Consider the following 19,080-nt stretch of genomic DNA (forward strand, 5'->3'; position numbering starts at 1 on the left):
ATAATAATTCAAATCATTCCAGCCTAGAATTAACACCTATGCAAATAATAAAAGCAGATCTAAATTATTCTTTACCAATCGAACAAACTCACAATGAGAAAATTCAAAATTACGTTGAGAATTATATTGAGAATTTAAATGATATAACGAAACACTTGGAGAAAAATCACAAGAGGGCAACCGAAAAGTTAGATAAATTAATCCAAAAACTCCACATTCCAAAGTAAATTGGCACAAGCCTTATTAAGTTATAATAATTCAAATCATTCCAGCCTAGAATTAACGCCTATGCAAATAATAAAAGCAGATCTAAATTATTCTTTACCAATCGAACAAACTCACAATGAGAAAATTCAAAATTACGTTGAGAATTATATTGAGAATTTAAATGATATAACGAAACACTTGGAGAAAAATCAAAAGAGGGCAACCGAAAAGTTAGATAAATTAATCCAAGAACTCCACATTCCAAAGTAAATTGGCACAAGCCTTATTAAGTTATAATAATTCAAATCATTCCAGCCTAGAATTAACACCTATGCAAATAATAAAAGCAGATCTAAATTATTCTTTACCAATCGAACAAACTCACAATGAGAAAATTCAAAATTACGTTGAGAATTATATTGAGAATTTAAATGATATAACGAAACACTTGGAGAAAAATCAAAAGAGGGCAACCGAAAAGTTAGATAAATTAAATGAAAAACGTTCAGCAAAAAGTACCTATGAATTAAATGATAACCCCACTTTTATCAAAAATCCAATAACGCGTAAACTCGATCCCGTGTACAAAAAAGTAGATATTCGCGAAATCGATACACATAGAATTCAATATAATAAAAATAAACACATTTATCATAAGAAATTTTTGAAACAAAGAAAAAAGTAGTTGAATATTTTGTTTCAGATCAAGATGAAATACGTCACATTTATTTTCATAATACTCGAGGCAGTAGAATTAATAACGAACCTCACAATTATTCCCTTAGAAAATAATATTCTTCCAATTCTATTAGGAAAAGCCTATATTACAAAAAGGCATATACAATTGATTTATCATATTGATTTGAGTCAAATTGAAGATTTAATACTCAGATATCAAAAAGAGATTGATCATTTTAAAAATAAACAACTAGGGTTTTCTCAGACAGCACATTATCAGTATTTACAGCATTCAAATTTAATAAATGTAAAAACATTAGAAGAACTTTTAACTCAGAGAATTAGAGAAAAAAGAGGATCGATTAATGTTGGAGGAAAAATATCAAAGATATTATTTGGAACATTAGATTCTGATGACGAAGAGCTTTACCAAAGTTATTTTGAAAGTATAAAGAAAAACGAAGAGACACTTATGAGGAATCAAAAACAAATTGCTACTATTGTAAATGACTTGAAAAATAAGTACATTAATAAATTTCAGAAACTAACTGAAAATTTCAAATTGCTTCGTACTGTACCTCAATTAGAACGTATTGAACAAATGCATCTAATGACTTTTGAAATTAAAGACATCAAAAATATTTTGGATGAGATTCAGACAGCAGTGAGCTTTGCAAGATTGCACATCCTGCATGAATCTATTCTCCCTTACACAAAATTTGCGGAAATTGTCAAAAACGATACCATCATTCCAATGCATCATTTAAAAGATTATTTTCAGATATGTCATACCAAAGTCATTTTTAAAGAAAAAACATTGTTATTTCTAATTTCAATTCCAACGGTTTATGAGGAAAAATATAATCTATACAAATTTTACTATATCCCTCAACGGAATTTGTCCCTTCCTTTCACAAACCCCTATATGCTCACTCGAGACGAAGAACTAAGATAGTCCACGAAACAATGTCATCAAGTAGAGGAAGACTACCTCTGTGATCAAGATTCCCTCGACAGGCCTCCAGAATGCATGAAAAATGTTTTGAAAACTCATTAAGAAAGCTGTCCCAGAAGAGAATCACCTTCAGCACCAAATTTAAAAACATTGGAAGATGGAAATATTTTATCGATTTATAATTTGGAAATTCAAGAAAAATGCCCACAGCAGACAAAGTATCATTTTACCCCGCCAATGGCTATAATCCAGTCCAAGTGTATCATTAGTAACAATCAAAACGAAATTTACCCCATCCAAGTTAAAAACGAAGAAAAATACATCGTTTTACCAAAACCTACATTTTTTACCAATCACTCCAAGGAAGAAGAGAAAGAAGACTTCAACTTCAAGGATGAAGAGATTCCAGATATCCAGCTAGAAGAAATTGAAGACTGGAAATGGAATTCATCGTTATCAACATTTATGATTATTTTGATTCTTATAATAATTTTAACAATTATTTGGGTAATTTGTAAACTTTTTCATAATTTTAAAGCTACACCTCAAAGAGGTGATACCTTTATCCAAAGGGGGGAGGAATTATGTAATCGCACCCCATATTGATTCAACGTAACTTATCCAGATTTACCATAAGCTTTGTATATGAGTATGTTACAGCCTGCAAAGTCAGCAGTGAACACCTGCAGTGCTGAGTCACATCCTATAGATAAGATATTTGTATAAAAGCATCTTCTTCCTTGCCTTCATTGAAGAAATAGATCTAGAGCCTTAGTCGATAGTCATAGTTTTCACAGAATATTCAAATATTCTCTATTGTAAATAAAGTGTTTTTTAAAAACCAAGTCTTCATCCCAAAATTCATAATTATATTTATCTCCTATCATAACGTGTGTTTTAACATGTTGCATGCTCTCCAGATACGTTTTAGAGATCTGAACTAAAGGTATTTACACACGTTACACGTTTTGGGTGATCTGTAAATTGCAGTTAACGTCATGTCATCATCTCCACTGATGCTTATTTCTAAGGATTCACTTACACCCAGTTTTATTATTCTACAGGTATAGTTAGGTTTTCCCAGATACACTAAGATGCCGTCATTTTTATTAAATGATCCTTCGCTGTATATAGTCTGGTAACCATCAATTTTGAAAATCTCTATATTACTTATTTGAAATGTTTCCGTTAGGACGATAATATCAAACTGAACTGCAAGGATTTCAAAAAGGATTAATAGTTCATCAAAATTTTTTACGTCGCTTCTTACATTCATATGAAAAATTTTCAGTCCTCCATTATGAGTATAAATTTGTGTTTTAAAGTGTTCATATTTTCAATTATTTTTGTATCGTATTTTCCCTCCTGATATTTTCTGATAAACGAATTCATGGCTTCATCAACCAATCAGCAACAACAAAACTATGTATTCTATACCATTTACGATAAAAGCAAAAAAAGGAACATGCAGTACATACCACTATGTCTGGTTGACATAATTCTGAGTCTCGTTTCCGGTCTAAAATCTTTTCTATTCTATGATTTTCTATTAGACGGCTTCTCGGTTTTTTGGATTTTTGGTGTTTTTCTAATATTTTGAGGTATTGAATTTGCCGCTTTTCCAGTGGAACTACACCCTTCAGACTTTCAGACACTTCTTCAACTTCCGAATCTGTCTCGAAATCGTCACTCTCTTCGGTTTTCTCGCACTCTCCTGGAATACTGGGAACTGATGGTGTTGGGGGCGCGCTATGAGGCTTCCTTTCTTGACCGTCGTTCACCAGGTCTTCTACACTATATTCCTTGTTGCCAACTATGAGACGATTTCCTCTTTTAAACGATTTGATAGATGTATCTTTTCTCGCCTCTAGGAGATTTGATCTCAAAACCCGGTACTCCTTACGTTGAATTTCAGTCAAATCGTCTGCAATGCTTATATTTGTTCACTTTAGTTGCTTTACCTTAGAGAAAATAATATTTTTGTGCAGATGTGAAACTAACTCTACTTTTATAGAGGAAATAACAATCCTTGATATCTCTCTTATACAACTTAGCTCCTAATAATCGAAGCAGTTCGTCATGCACAGATACAATCTGACGTAGTCTCACTGATTGATTTATCCAATCAGAAAATTATTATATTATTTCTTTTATTCCTTCTATCCATGTATTCAATGCTTTCCTTCAGGTTGGAGTTTTCTCTTTCTAATTGATCCAGTTTCTTTTTTAAAGAATGAATTTCCATAACGAGTCTAGCCTCTGATGCTGCGATCGAGCTTTTCATAACGGCAGATTCAAGGAACAGCTGTTCACTAGGGTAGCGATAGGGTCTATTATATATAATCTTCAACAACCATTTCTGTGTTATCTCCAGCTTAAGTAAATAATGTTTCACTACCCCTCCCCATCCGAGTAGTCCATATATCAAAAGAGGTTGAACTAAAACTAAGTACAATGTTCTTAACATATCAGGGTCACAGAAGCTCCTAAAAACCTTGAACCTAGGAATCGTTTTTCGTGTTTTCTTTATAACATTGTCCATTTGATAATTCCATCCCAAATGTGGGTCTACTATTACACCTAAATATTTCATATAGTCTTGTTGTGAAGTCATCTTCGATATTCAACGTTCTATAGTCAGGTAACAGAGTTGAGCAATTGGAAAACGATAAAAAATTTTAAATTAGAATTATTAAACATATTATTCTGGTTGCTTTCATCTGCAAGTCCAAGGTCAGTGAATGTTTTTTTGAAAATCTTCGCTTTGCTTCATTATATACAGAGGCTTTTTTATTACCTTTCTTGTGAAAAGCTGGGTTGAAATCACATCCAGTCAAAGCATGCCGTCCAGGAAGAGCATTGCAAAAACAGAATTTCCCAATCTTTGATACATTCTACTGACATCCCTAATAGCACACAACGTCCATGGGACGTACAATTCATGTCCATTTAACGTCGGAACGTCCATGGAATTGATTTGTATGTCCTTTGGACGTCCGTTTCCGGACAGCTTAGGACGTCCAAGATGGGTATCCATTGTTAGTCCAATTTATGTACAATGTCCGTATCGGATATCCATGATGACCGTGATGGACATAATACGGACTATATGACATATGTCCGTATCATACAGGGTCTTTCACGAGGAACCTCACCCATATTTATACGGGAAACTACTGAACGTATTTTCATGAAATTCAGCACTTATAAGTATTTCACGATGCTGATGAAATCTAAAATATTTTCAAGGCATGAGCACCTCCGGTTTTTCCGGAAATGACGTCAACTTCCGTTTTTCAAACTAGAACACCATTTTTTTATTGCAGAAATAGATTCCTTAGAAAATTTCAAGTTATTTTGATGTAACATTTTTCAGTTTTGGTTGGAAAATTCTCTCTGAGCGGGAAAATTCGAAAAAAAAATCGAAAATAGAGCTCCGCTGAAACAAGAATAACTTCGAGGTTTTTGGATGGAAAATTTTCATTTTTGGGATTTTTCAAGATGTAAGATTGATGTATCCACTTTAAAAATCGAAATCGCGATTCATGATACAGGGGGTGAAAAAATCGCTTTCAAAGTAAGGGATGACAAAATCATGAAAAATCAATTTTTTCGAATTAGAACCCCATTTTTTTATGGCAGATATTGAATCTACGTTAAAAAATAATGTGAGTGTATGCATCACACCCTTGCCCTAAAGTGGATATTTTTTGAGTTATTCACAAAAAACTGTTTTTCGTCTTGAATTTTCAGCTATTTCTTTTCCCTTCACGCCAAAAAGATGAAATTTTCAGGAACTGTTACTTAAACCATGTTTTAGATTTTACTACCCTAATATGCAAGAGAAAAAAAGTTACAGGTTGTTCCTAAATAGATGGCGAATTTTGATTCGAATTTGTATCGGAAACCTCTTTATTTCAACTAATCGGCCATCGGTTTTCTCTCCAGTGATAAATAAATAATTCCTTATGAACCATATGCAAAAACTTACCATGTTTTACATTCTTTTTTTTTAATGATAGATATCATTAATTACATCTGCCAAATTCCTCTTTATTCAGTAGCATTATGTGTTTACTATTAATTTGGTGATAATTCGTATTAAGTTATAAAATCGATCACTATGCCTAATTTTACCAATGAAGATTATTTAAATCTCATTCTACTTCATGGAGAATGTAATAAAGTTGTAGATAGAACGATTCGACTGTTCATTGAGAGGTTTCCTGACCGACCCAGACCAACGAGAGATACCATTAACAGAACCCTGACAAACTTGAGAAATGTCGGATCTTTCGTTAAGAAAACTATACACAGAGAAAAAAGTGTAGTAGAAAATGAGAACAACAAAATTACAGTTCTTGCATATTTTCGTGTGAATCCTCAAAATTCTCTCAAAGATGCCGAGATTGATCTGGGATTATCTCAATCGAGTGTTTGGAGAATATTAAAAAAACATAAAATGCACCCATATGAATTCAATAGGGTTTCGGCATTTGAAGGAAACTGATTTCGTCAGGAGAACAGAGTTTTGCGAAGCTATGATGATTCGATTTCAAGAGAATGAAAACTTTTTGGACTGTATAATTTGGACCGATGAATCTAAATTCACAAAGAATGGTTCTTTCAATAGGCATAACAGTCATTATTGGGATGAAGAGAACAACCACCACTTCAGACAATGGAACTTTCAAGAGACCTGGAGTTTCAATGTTTTTTGCGCCATCAAAAATAATGCAATTCTCGATGTTCACATTTATGATGGGACTTTAACTGGTAAGATAGAACACTACACATGTTTGCATTATTTAAAGAATGTTCTCCCTTAGGAGATAGATATTCTGACATATTGACTCAAATAATTGAGCCGCTAGTACAGAACCATAATGACTTATGGTATCAACAAGATGGCGCGCCTCCACACAATTCACTCAATGTGTCAAATATCCTCTACAGGCTATTTGAAGATCGATGGTTGGCGAACAATGGTCCACATCTTTGGCCACCACGTTCTCCCGATTTAACTCCTTTAGACTATTATGTTTGGGGTAGGATAAAAAATATTGTCTACTCAACTACCCTGACTGATAAAGAGGACTGCATAGAACGAGTCAGAAATGCGTTCAGGTTTGTTTAGATTTTTAGATTCATAGTTTTGAAACTCAATTTGGTTTTTAAACACTTTTGCAGATCTCTTCCTCCCGATGAAATAAGAAGAGCAACGCACGAAGCATTCCTGAGTATAAATAAATGTCTAGAAATTAACGGTCAAAACTTTGAGCATCTTCTCTATTATAGTTATAACTGCGAGAGTTTGCCATGGTTCTCCTAATAGTAACTTGAAGTCGGTTTCAAGAAGGGGTGAAAAATCTACAGCATGGTTCAAATAACAGTTCCTGAAAATTTCATCTTTTTGGCGTGAAGGGAAAAGAAATAGCTGAAAATTCAAGACGAAAAACAGTTTTTTGTGAATAACTCAGAAAATATCCATTTTAGGGCAAGGGTGTGATGCATACACTCACATTATTTTTTAACGTAGATTCAATATCTGCCATAAAAAAATGGGGTTCTAATTCGAAAAAATTGATTTTTCATAGATTTTGTCATCCCTAACTTTGAAAGCGATTTTTTCACCCCCTGTATCATGAATCGCGATTTCGATTTTTTAAGTAGATACATCAATCTTACATCTTGAAAAATCCCAAAAATGAAAATTTTCCATCCAAAAACCTCGAAGTTATTCTTGTTTCAGCGGAGCTCTATTTTCGATTTTATTTTCGAATTTTCCCGCTCAGAGAGAATTTTCCAACCAAAACTGAAAAATGTTAAATAAAAATAACTTGAAATTTTCTAAGGAATCTATTTCTGCAATAAAAAAATGGTGATCTAATTTGAAAAACGGAAGTTGACGTCATTTCCGGAAAAACCGGAGGTGCTCATGCCTTGAAAATATTTTAGATTTCATCAGCATCGTGAAATACTTATAAGTGCTGAATTTCATGAAAATACGTTCAGTAGTTTCCCGTATAAATATGGGTGAGGTTCCTCGTGAAAGACCCTGTATGTGGCTGGACAATCATTACAGGAGATTTTATATATGACGTTACTTAATAATTCTTGCACTTGCACTTGCATTTTAAGTTTTTGTGAAAAATTTTCCTTAAAGTATTATCGGATTTGAATGCGACATTTATGTTTAATTTTGTGAGAACGTTTTTGAATTTTCGACGTGAGTCATCTTGAGAAAACGTCCAATATTTACTGAGCTTAGGTGATAAATTTGATTTACCTTATTCTAGTGCAATACAACATTTGAAGGAAATAATTATTGATGTAGAATATATCCTTTCAACATGCAGTGATGAAGATAACACTAACTTAGCACGTAATTCCATAATCAATTGCATCACCAACTTTATAAGATCCAAAATCCAAACTTATGACAACGTAAACAATGTACTGAGAAGATGGATCAAAGAAACTAAATATTTTCTTAAAACTAACGATGAAGTTATCTATATTAATAAAAGAGGATCTATGGTTTACTTCAAAATGCTTTATTGATCAAACGATGGCACCAAATTGGACAATTCTTTTTTTGTTTTGTTTATTATTATTAGGGCAAGGTTTATATAATAAAATATTCCCAAAAAAAAAATTGTACAGAACAAAAAAAAGGCATTCCTTTTTCTCACGACCAATCGAGCAATCACGATGAGTTAGTTATTATTATCTGCCCTAGAAATAATTTAAATGGCAAAACTAGGTGTGCCGGGTCAGCTAGTTGTTACTAAAGCAGATAAAAGTAAAACAACTGTTGCCATATTCAAGGAAGAATACGTCCAAAAAGCTTCGGAGATCTTGGATGATAACGTGACTTACTGCCTAATTAATGAGGATCCAACCACAAGTATTCAATCTAAATTAAATAAAATTATAGCAAAATTGTACAAGGATGGAAAAATTGGAGAAACCACTTACAAATTCTTAAAATGCACTAACGGTCTATGTCCTAAGATTTATTTCTTACCAAAAATTCATAAAGTGAATAACCCTTTAAGACCAATAGTATCATACGTCGGAAGTCCCTTATATAACCTCAGTAAATATTTAGCCCAACTTTTAACCCATGCTTTTGAAAGAGATGATAGATACACGAAAAATTCTTTCGAGTTGGTAGAATATTTAAAAACTGTCTCAGTTCCGGAAAATTACATAGTAATTTCATTAGATGTAGTCTCACTATATACAAATATTCCACTTGATCTGGCAGTAGCAATAATAAAGAAAAAAATGGGAAAAAATTGAGCCTCATACAACTCTATCAATTGATGAGTTTTTGCAGTTATTCACTTTGTGCGTGGAAAATAGTTATTTTGTGTTCATGAGTAAATTTTTTAGGCAAATTTTTGGACTAGGTATATGGGGACTAGGTATATGGGGAATAATTTAATTACCGGTAGTTGAAGTAACCCAATTAACGAGATTGTGCATTAATTGCATTAATTGTTCGAAAGAGATAACTGAAGAAATCAACGACAGAAATGATGATTCTACAGTACCAGTTAAATTAAATACTTTGCGTCAAACTCCATCAAGTCATGCGTGCTTCATTTGCAATGAAGACGGTGGTGATCTTTGCAGGTTAACACTGAAGTGCAGAGTTAAAATTTTCATAGCACATGACATATATATTAGTGAGAATGCTAGAATTTGCAGACACCACATGAATGAGGATCTTTTTATACCTCGTCCTCTCCTTGTTGGTTTATACGATACACCAAGAAAAACATTAGAATGAACGGAATTCAAATCTCTACATTTCTACAAAAAATGCGCGAATGCCATGGAGAAGCCCTTAAATGGAGGTATCATGACGAGAAGGATTTTACTGATGAGGAATTCAAAGCCCTTTGTCCAATTGCAAAAGACGAATTTCTTGATTTGTTTAGACAGTGTTTGCCAGTTCCCTAAATCAAAAAGGCAAAACTAAAATAAAAAGGCATATTTCTAAGAAAGATCTTCTCACTTTTCTCTGCAAAATGAAACAAGGATTGTCAGATGATTTATGTAAATTGTTGATAATTATTATTTCAAGTAATGAACGAAAACCTGAATGATTTGGCAACAATATTTTAATTATATATACACCGAGTGAAATTTTTCACAAAGGTCGACATACTTTTATGGTATAATATTTAAAAAAATATACATGCTTAGAGTGCTCAAACATACAATAATCAGGAATGATAATACTGTTTTTCTATACAGGTAAACAGATTTTGATATAGCGAAATGAGGAGATTAATGACACCGAATTATGTCCATCCTGTACATTCCTGAATAGAAACACCTTTCGACAATACTTATCATAATAATTATACTGAATGAAAACCTATATTCCTTGACATCAATCTCAACTACAGATAAGTTTTAAAGAATGAGGCATCCTTGGCGATATATTTCATGTAGTTCCTTGTTGGAATCACCTGATCCTAGATGGCGAGCATGAAGCTTCTGTCTCAGGAAACAACCTTCCGGAAGTCAACCAGTAGTTCGACGCAGATATGTCGACGTAATCATGGTTGACCTCGTTCTGGTGCCTCCCATGCAAAGGTTTGCCAATCAGTTTCTGCATTTTACTTTCTGCAGAGTGTTCGACGGTTTCCAAGTGGTCCTGCTGTAGCTTTAACGGTGTAGAAGTATCAGCAACACAAACTACTTGATGAAGTTCTGATGAAGTAGCCTTGCTCAGAAAATATTTTCGAAGTCCTTCAATTTCCTGGGTCATACGGTTGGACAAATCAACAATTCTTCTACTAGATGTCGTGGCAGCTCGGTCCGTTCTATTGAGCTTTTGGGGTGATGTTTATTGTGTTTAGTCAGCATCGTCCTTATTTTTCTCTGTAAGGCTGCTAAATCGGTGGTGGTCCAAGAGATGATACCGAATGAGTAGCTCAGCGCCAAGCAAGCGTAGGTATTGATAGCTTTTATCAGATTCTTGCTGTTGAGGCCAGTTCTCATTATCCTTCTCAATCTTCATCTGGCTCTAATTGATTTTTCTTTTTTGTTTTATGCCCAGATACTTGTATGTGCAAGTAATCGACATTTTTCTAGCCCAAACTTCATTTTGATGTCTTCCGAGAATCCTTCCACCATTATCAGCATCTGTTGCATTTTTTTTTCGGTAGATGCGAAGAGTTTCAAATCGTCCATGTAAAGGAGATGATTCAGTTTCATCATAGTTCTACTGCCGCTCTTGATGGAAAATCCGTAGTCCATAGAATTCAATCTATGAGACAAGGGATTGTGAAATACTTATAAGTGCTGAATTTCATGAAAATACGTTCAGTAGTTTCCCGTATAAATATGGGTGAGGTTCCTCGTGAAAGACCCTGTATGTGGCTGGACAATCATTACAGGAGATTTTATATATGACGTTACTTAATAATTCTTGCACTTGCACTTGCATTTTAAGTTTTTGTGAAAAATTTTCCTTAAAGTATTATCGGATTTGAATGCGACATTTATGTTTAATTTTGTGAGAACGTTTTTGAATTTTCGACGTGAGTCATCTTGAGAAAACGTCCAATATTTACTGAGCTTAGGTGATAAATTTGATTTACCTTATTCTAGTGCAATACAACATTTGAAGGAAATAATTATTGATGTAGAATATATCCTTTCAACATGCAGTGATGAAGATAACACTAACTTAGCACGTAATGCCATAATCAATTGCATCACCAACTTTATAAGATCCAAAATCCAAACTTATGACAACGTAAACAATGTACTGAGAAGATGGATCAAAGAAACTAAATATTTTCTTAAAACTAACGATGAAGTTATCTATATCAATAAAAGAGGATCTACGGTTTACTTCAAAATGCTTTATTGATCAAACGATGGCACCAAATTGGACAATTCTTTTTTTGTTTTGTTTATTATTATTAGGGCAAGGTTTATATAATAAAATATTCCCAAAAAAAAAAATTGTACAGAACAAAAAAAAGGCATTCCTTTTTCTCACGACCAATCGAGCAATCACGATGAGTTAGTTATTATTATCTGCCCTAGAAATAATTTAAATGGCAAAACTAGGTGTGCCGGGTCAGCTAGTTGTTACTAAAGCAGATAAAAGTAAAACAACTGTTGCCATATTCAAGGAAGAATACGTCCAAAAAGCTTCGGAGATCTTGGATGATAACGTGACTTACTGCCTAATTAATGAGGATCCAACCACAAGTATTCAATCTAAATTAAATAAAATTATAGCAAAATTGTACAAGGATGGAAAAATTGGAGAAACCACTTACAAATTCTTAAAATGCACTAACGGTCTATGTCCTAAGATTTATTTCTTACCAAAAATTCATAAAGTGAATAACCCTTTAAGACCAATAGTATCATACGTCGGAAGTCCCTTATATAACCTCAGTAAATATTTAGCCCAACTTTTAACCCATGCTTTTGAAAGAGATGATAGATACACGAAAAATTCTTTCGAGTTGGTAGAATATTTAAAAACTGTCTCAGTTCCGGAAAATTACATAGTAATTTCATTAGATGTAGTCTCACTATATACAAATATTCCACTTGATCTGGCAGTAGCAATAATAAAGAAAAAAATGGGAAAAAATTGAGCCTCATACAACTCTATCAATTGATGAGTTTTTGCAGTTATTCACTTTCTGCGTGGAAAATAGTTATTTTGTGTTCATGAGTAAATTTTTTAGGCAAATTTTTGGACTAGGTATATGGGGAATAATTTGGCGCCGGTAACTTCAGACATAGTTATGTTAGAAGTTCAAAATGCAGCCATTCAAAAATTGAGTTTTATGATACCATTTTAAAACGTTATGTTGATGATATTGTCACATGTATTCCTTCTGATAAAAAGGATGAAATACTGGAAGCTTTTAATAGCATTCATCCCCGCTTAAAGTTCACCATATAAATGGAATCACAAAATAATTCACTACCATTTTTAGATACTATATTAATACGAAGAAATAACAAAATATTAACAGATTGGTATCAAAAACCAACATATTCCAGAAAAATACTCAATTTCAATTTCAACTCAAAACACCATATGGCACAAGAAATTAACATCATTAACAATCTAAAACATAGAGCTCTCAAACTTTCGGACAGCGAGTTTCACGAAGAAAACATAAATAAAATAAAAACAATTATGGAAAACAATAACAACCCCACTAAATTTATTAAAAAAATTTTGAACCAAAGAGAACCTGAACACAACAGATTGCAAGAAGAGAAAGAAAACCAAAAATATTTCAAGATGACTTACGTCGAAAATTTAGGAGAGCAAATTAAAACGTTCTCACAAAATTAAACATAAATGTCGCATTCAAATCCGATAATACTTTAAGAGAAGTTTTCACAAAAACTAAAAGTGCAATACCCAAAGAATTATTAAGTAACGTCTTATATAAAATCTCCTGTAATGATTGTCCAGCCACATATATTGGACAAACTGGTCGCTACCTTAAAGATAGAATTTCTGAACACAAAAGAGACTCACTTAACATTCTTAATCCCTTAAAGAACAAAAAAGAAAATAACACAGCATTGGCGGAGCATGTGAAAATTTTTTTTCGTTCCTTTAATTACGATCATAATTCAGTGAAAATATTAGGTAGGCAAACAAATTTAAAGAAATGGTTAGTGGATGAGATGATACCGATAAAACAAGACGTAAATTCCATAAATAAACGAAGCGACATAGAAAATTCAAATACAGCGTACCATTATCTGATATATAAAATTCTCGTGTCACAGTTTTCGTTGCCATACTCCTCCGAAACGGCTTGACCGATTTTGATGAAATTTTTTGTGCTTATCCGGTATCTATGAAAATCGGCCAACATCTATTTTTCATCCCCCTAAATGTTAGGGGTAGTCCACCCCTAATTTTTTTTTTATTTTTTAGACAAAATTTTTAATTTCTATTTTTTTATGATACAACATACAAAAATACATACAATCCTCAATTTTCACCCTTCTACGATCAACCCTTAGCCATTTTAGTAATTTAATCATTTGTCCTCTCCGGTCGAAAACTGATCAATCATCATTTAATTAGTTATCCCCGCCAGATGTCTAGGAAATTATTTATATGGCAAAACAACGTTTGCCGGGTCAGCTAGTTTAATTAGAAAAATCAAAAGTATGTAGTGGTTCTCTATCCCAGGTGCGCTGACGTTCATCATAATTCATGATCCACGCATATTCCGAAAATTCAATATGTTAACTTCAGTCTTTTAAACATCCTCCATGCAAGCAGTTGTTATCATTTCCAAAATTTCAATAGTTGACAACAGATCCACACAAATTGAAAGTGTAAGTTGAAATTTTCGAGCCTGTTGTTCACTTGTTTGATTTATTGTTTGTGTAGAATTTTTTTTTTTTGGAGTGTTTCTAAAATGTTTATTATTGTAATCATTATCCTCCGAATTCATTGTATATCGTGTTGTTCTATTTCAGAGCCCTGATGAAGACTATGAAATAAAGTCGAAACTAGTTTCCCTTTTTTCTATAAAGTTGGTTTTGTAAACAAATCATAGACCTATACACCTGTGAAAAGAAAGGACCCCGCACACTTACTTTGGAAAAGCGGGTCCAGTAAATTTTCCCCATTTTTACATATTATATTTATACCAACCTTAAGAACAATATATCAGATTTTCACGAAGGTTTTACATCCGGTTTGTTCTATAGGGCGTTCCAAAATTGCAGCTAGGGAAAAATGAATCTTTAAATTTTGATGATAATTCTTCTAATTTTCATCATGATGCCTTGGGTTCTGAATAACAAGATATCATAGATATCCAAACACCGCCCACCACGTTAAGTTTCGTTATACAGGCTGTTCCATGAAACTGTATGAGTAACTGAATGTAACTTTGTTAGTGACTTTGGGAGTACCCTGAGTTTTTCAAAATATGATACCATGATGTATGTCCACCGCTGTAGGAAGTTTCATTAATGTACAAAGAACAGTTGCAGAATTATTCAGGTTTAAATACGGATTTCATACAATTTTCCTTCAAAACTTATCTGTAGTTGAGAATACTGTCAATTATTTTATTTTTTATGAATTTTCTAGGCTACTTAAACGGTTGGTTAGCTTTCCTACTGTTAAGTACTTTTCAGTTAGTTTTTTTTTAATCGTTGCGACCATTATTGGTATAAAGTTATAGAAAGTTAATGTGAAAAGACAGCAACGAATGCGCGAAATAGATATGCATATTTCCAATGTGATCATGAGTTTCCATTAAATAACCTCAGACGAATAGATAGAGAAGATAATGTCGATAAAAGAAATCTGGCTGTTTTGAAGCGTGAAGTATTAAAATTACCGGTAGTTGAAGTAACCCAATTAACGAGATTGTGCATTAATTGCATTAATTGTTCGAAAGAGATAACTGAAGAAATCAACGACAGAAATGATGATTCTACAGTACCAGTTAAATTAAATACTTTGCGTCAAACTCCATCAAGTCATGCGTGCTTCATTTGCAATGAAGACGGTGGTGATCTTTGCAGGTTAACACTGAAGTGCAGAGTTAAAATTTTCATAGCACATGACATATATATTAGTGAGAATGCTAGAATTTGCAGACACCACATGAATGAGGATCTTTTTATACCTCGTCCTCTCCTTGTTGGTTTATACGATACACCAAGAAAAACATTAGAATGAACGGAATTCAAATCTCTACATTTCTACAAAAAATGCGCGAATGCCATGGAGAAGCCCTTAAATGGAGGTATCATGACGAGAAGGATTTTACTGATGAGGAATTCAAAGCCCTTTGTCCAATTGCAAAAGACGAATTTCTTGATTTGTTTAGACAGTGTTTGCCAGTTCCCTAAATCAAAAAGGCAAAACTAAAATAAAAAGGCATATTTCTAAGAAAGATCTTCTCACTTTTCTCTGCAAAATGAAACAAGGATTGTCAGATGATTTATGTAAATTGTTGATAATTATTATTTCAAGTAATGAACGAAAACCTGAATGATTTGGCAACAATATTTTAATTATATATACACCGAGTGAAATTTTTCACAAAGGTCGACATACTTTTATGGTATAATATTTAAAAAAATATACATCCTTAGAGTGCTCAAACATACAATAATCAGGAATGATAATACTGTTTTTCTATACAGGTAAACAGATTTTGAGATAGCGAAATGAGGAGATTAATGACACCGAATTATGTCCATCCTGTACATTCCTGAATAGAAACACCTTTCGACAATACTTATCATAATAATTATACTGAATGAAAACCTATATTCCTTGACATCAATCTCAACTACAGATAAGTTTTAAAGAATGAGGCATCCTTGGCGATATATTTCATGTAGTTCCTTGTTGGAATCACCTGATCCTAGATGGCGAGCATGAAGCTTCTGTCTCAGGAAACAACCTTCCGGAAGTCAACCAGTAGTTCGACGCAGATATGTCGACGTAATCATGGTTGACCTCGTTCTGGTGCCTCCCATGCAAAGGTTTGCCAATCAGTTTCTGCATTTTACTTTCTGCAGAGTGTTCGACGGTTTCCAAGTGGTCCTGCTGTAGCTTTAACGGTGTAGAAGTATCAGCAACACAAACTACTTGATGAAGTTCTGATGAAGTAGCCTTGCTCAGAAAATATTTTCGAAGTCCTTCAATTTCCTGGGTCATACGGTTGGACAAATCAACAATTCTTCTACTAGATGTCGTGGCAGCTCGGTCCGTTCTATTGAGCTTTTGGGGTGATGTTTATTGTGTTTAGTCAGCATCGTCCTTATTTTTCTCTGTAAGGCTGCTAAATCGGTGGTGGTCCAAGAGATGATACCGAATGAGTAGCTCAGCGCCAAGCAAGCGTAGGTATTGATAGCTTTTATCAGATTCTTGCTGTTGAGGCCAGTTCTCATTATCCTTCTCAATCTTCATCTGGCTCTAATTGATTTTTCTTTTCTGTTTTATGCCCAGATACTTGTATGTGCAAGTAATCGACATTTTTCTAGCCCAAACTTCATTTTGATGTCTTCCGAGAATCCTTCCACCATTATCAGCATCTGTTGCATTTTTTTTTCGGTAGATGCGAAGAGTTTCAAATCGTCCATGTAAAGGAGATGATTCAGTTTCATCATAGTTCTACTGCCGCTCTTGATGGAAAATCCGTAGTCCATAGAATTCAATCTATGAGACAAGGGATTCAGGGCCATGCAGAACCACAGAGGGCTCAGCGAATCTCCTTGGAAAATTCCGCGTCTTATTGGAATAGGTCCTTTTGTAATGGAGCCATTTGCTGCTTTCATTTGAAGACTAGTACGCCAGGTTGACATGGCGTTCTTCAGGAACAAACAATATTGGGATCCACCTTGTAAATATTCAAGATCGTCAAGAGCCATTCGTGAGGTATGCAATCGAATGCTCCCAGCAAACACTGAAATCCAGTCACTGTACAAAAACTGCACATCGTTGCTTCACTTGACTGCAGTGACGGTAATGCAGTAACTGCACCAAAAAGGACCCTATATGTCCCGGTGGACTGTGCAGTTAATGTACAGTACAAACTGCAGTTGATATACAGCCACAGCTGCACTTTAAAAGCTGCGATGGTATTGCAATTACTGTACAGCAAGCTGCACTTCAAATGCAGCGGTTAGGTGCTAAAACTGTACAGCAATTTGTGCTTTAAATGCAGTATGCACTTTGCAAAAACTGTACAGCTAGCTACACTTCAAATGCAGCAGTTAGTTCAGTGCAAAAACCGTACAACTAGCTGTATTTTATATGCAGTTTGGTCACTTTTCAAAAACTGTACAGCGAGCTGTATTTTATATACAGTAGTCACTGTGCTCAAACTGTACAGTAAGCTGGACTTTATATGCAGTAGTCCCTGTGCAAAACTGTATAGCAAGCTGTATTTTATATACAATAGTCACCGTGCTCAAACTGTACAGCAAGCTGCACTTTAAATGTAGCAGTCACTGTAAAATCTGAACAGCAAGATGCACTTTAAAATTATAAATGCAACAATAGCTGTGCAAAAACGGTACGGCAAGCTGCACTTTGTGTGCAGCAGTCGTTGTGAAGTAAGTGTATAATTAATAGTTACCCAGTAACATAATGACCCTAGCAGCTACCTACGACAATCGCCGATGCAGCGTAGTTCGTGCCTGCTATAAACGCCGGTTACGTCGACGGTATAGAGTAGTGCGTCGCCGGTGGCGCCATCGTTTGGTATATGCTGCACCGCAATAGACGTGTATGCTACCCTGTGATCGCAACCGTCGAGAGCAGTGATGCCATCGTTTGGCTACCTCTGGTACCACCATGGTGAGATGAAGTATTCTTCTACCATGGGTACGAATAATGAATTTTTGAAATGCAGAATTATAAATACAGAAAGTGTACAGAAACTATATATCGAATACTGCATTTTTATATGCAGCAGTATTAATACAGAAACAGTGCAGTCACTGTATATCAAAAACTGCATTTTTAAAATGGAGTTTTGTCGATACCGACAATGTACGGTAACTGTATATCAAATACTGCATTTTTTATGCAGAAATATCAATACAGAACCTGTGCAGTCACTGTATGTCAAAAACTGCATTTTTAAAATGCAGAATTATCAATACAGAAACTATGCAGTACCTAACTGTATTTCGAATATTGCACTTTTGACATGCAGAATTGTAAATACAGAAACTGTGCGGTCACTGTATATCGAAAACTGCATTTTTGAATTGCAGTTTCATCAATACAGAGAATTTACAGTAACTGTATATAAAATACTGCTTTTTTTAATGCAGATTTATCAATACAGAAATTGTGCAGTTACTGTACATCAAAAACTGCGTTTTGAAAATGCAGAATTATCAATACAGAAACTGTGCAGTCACTGTACATCAAAAACTGCATTTTGGAAATGTAGAATTATCAATACAGAAATTGTGCAGTTACTGTACATCAAAACTGCATTTTGAAAATGCAGAATTATTAATACAGAAACTGTGCAGTTACTGTACATCAAAAACTGCATTTTGAAAATGCAGAAGTATCAATACAGAAATTGTGCAGTTACTGTACATAAAAAACTGCATTTTGAAAATGCAGAATTATCAATACAGAAATTGTGCAGTTACTGTACATAAAAAACTGCATTTTGAAAATGCAGAATTATCAATACAGAAATTGTGCATTT

This window comes from Coccinella septempunctata, chromosome 9 (assembly GCF_907165205.1).
Source record: "Coccinella septempunctata chromosome 9, icCocSept1.1, whole genome shotgun sequence".
In the NCBI taxonomy this organism is placed as follows: domain Eukaryota; kingdom Metazoa; phylum Arthropoda; class Insecta; order Coleoptera; family Coccinellidae; genus Coccinella; species Coccinella septempunctata.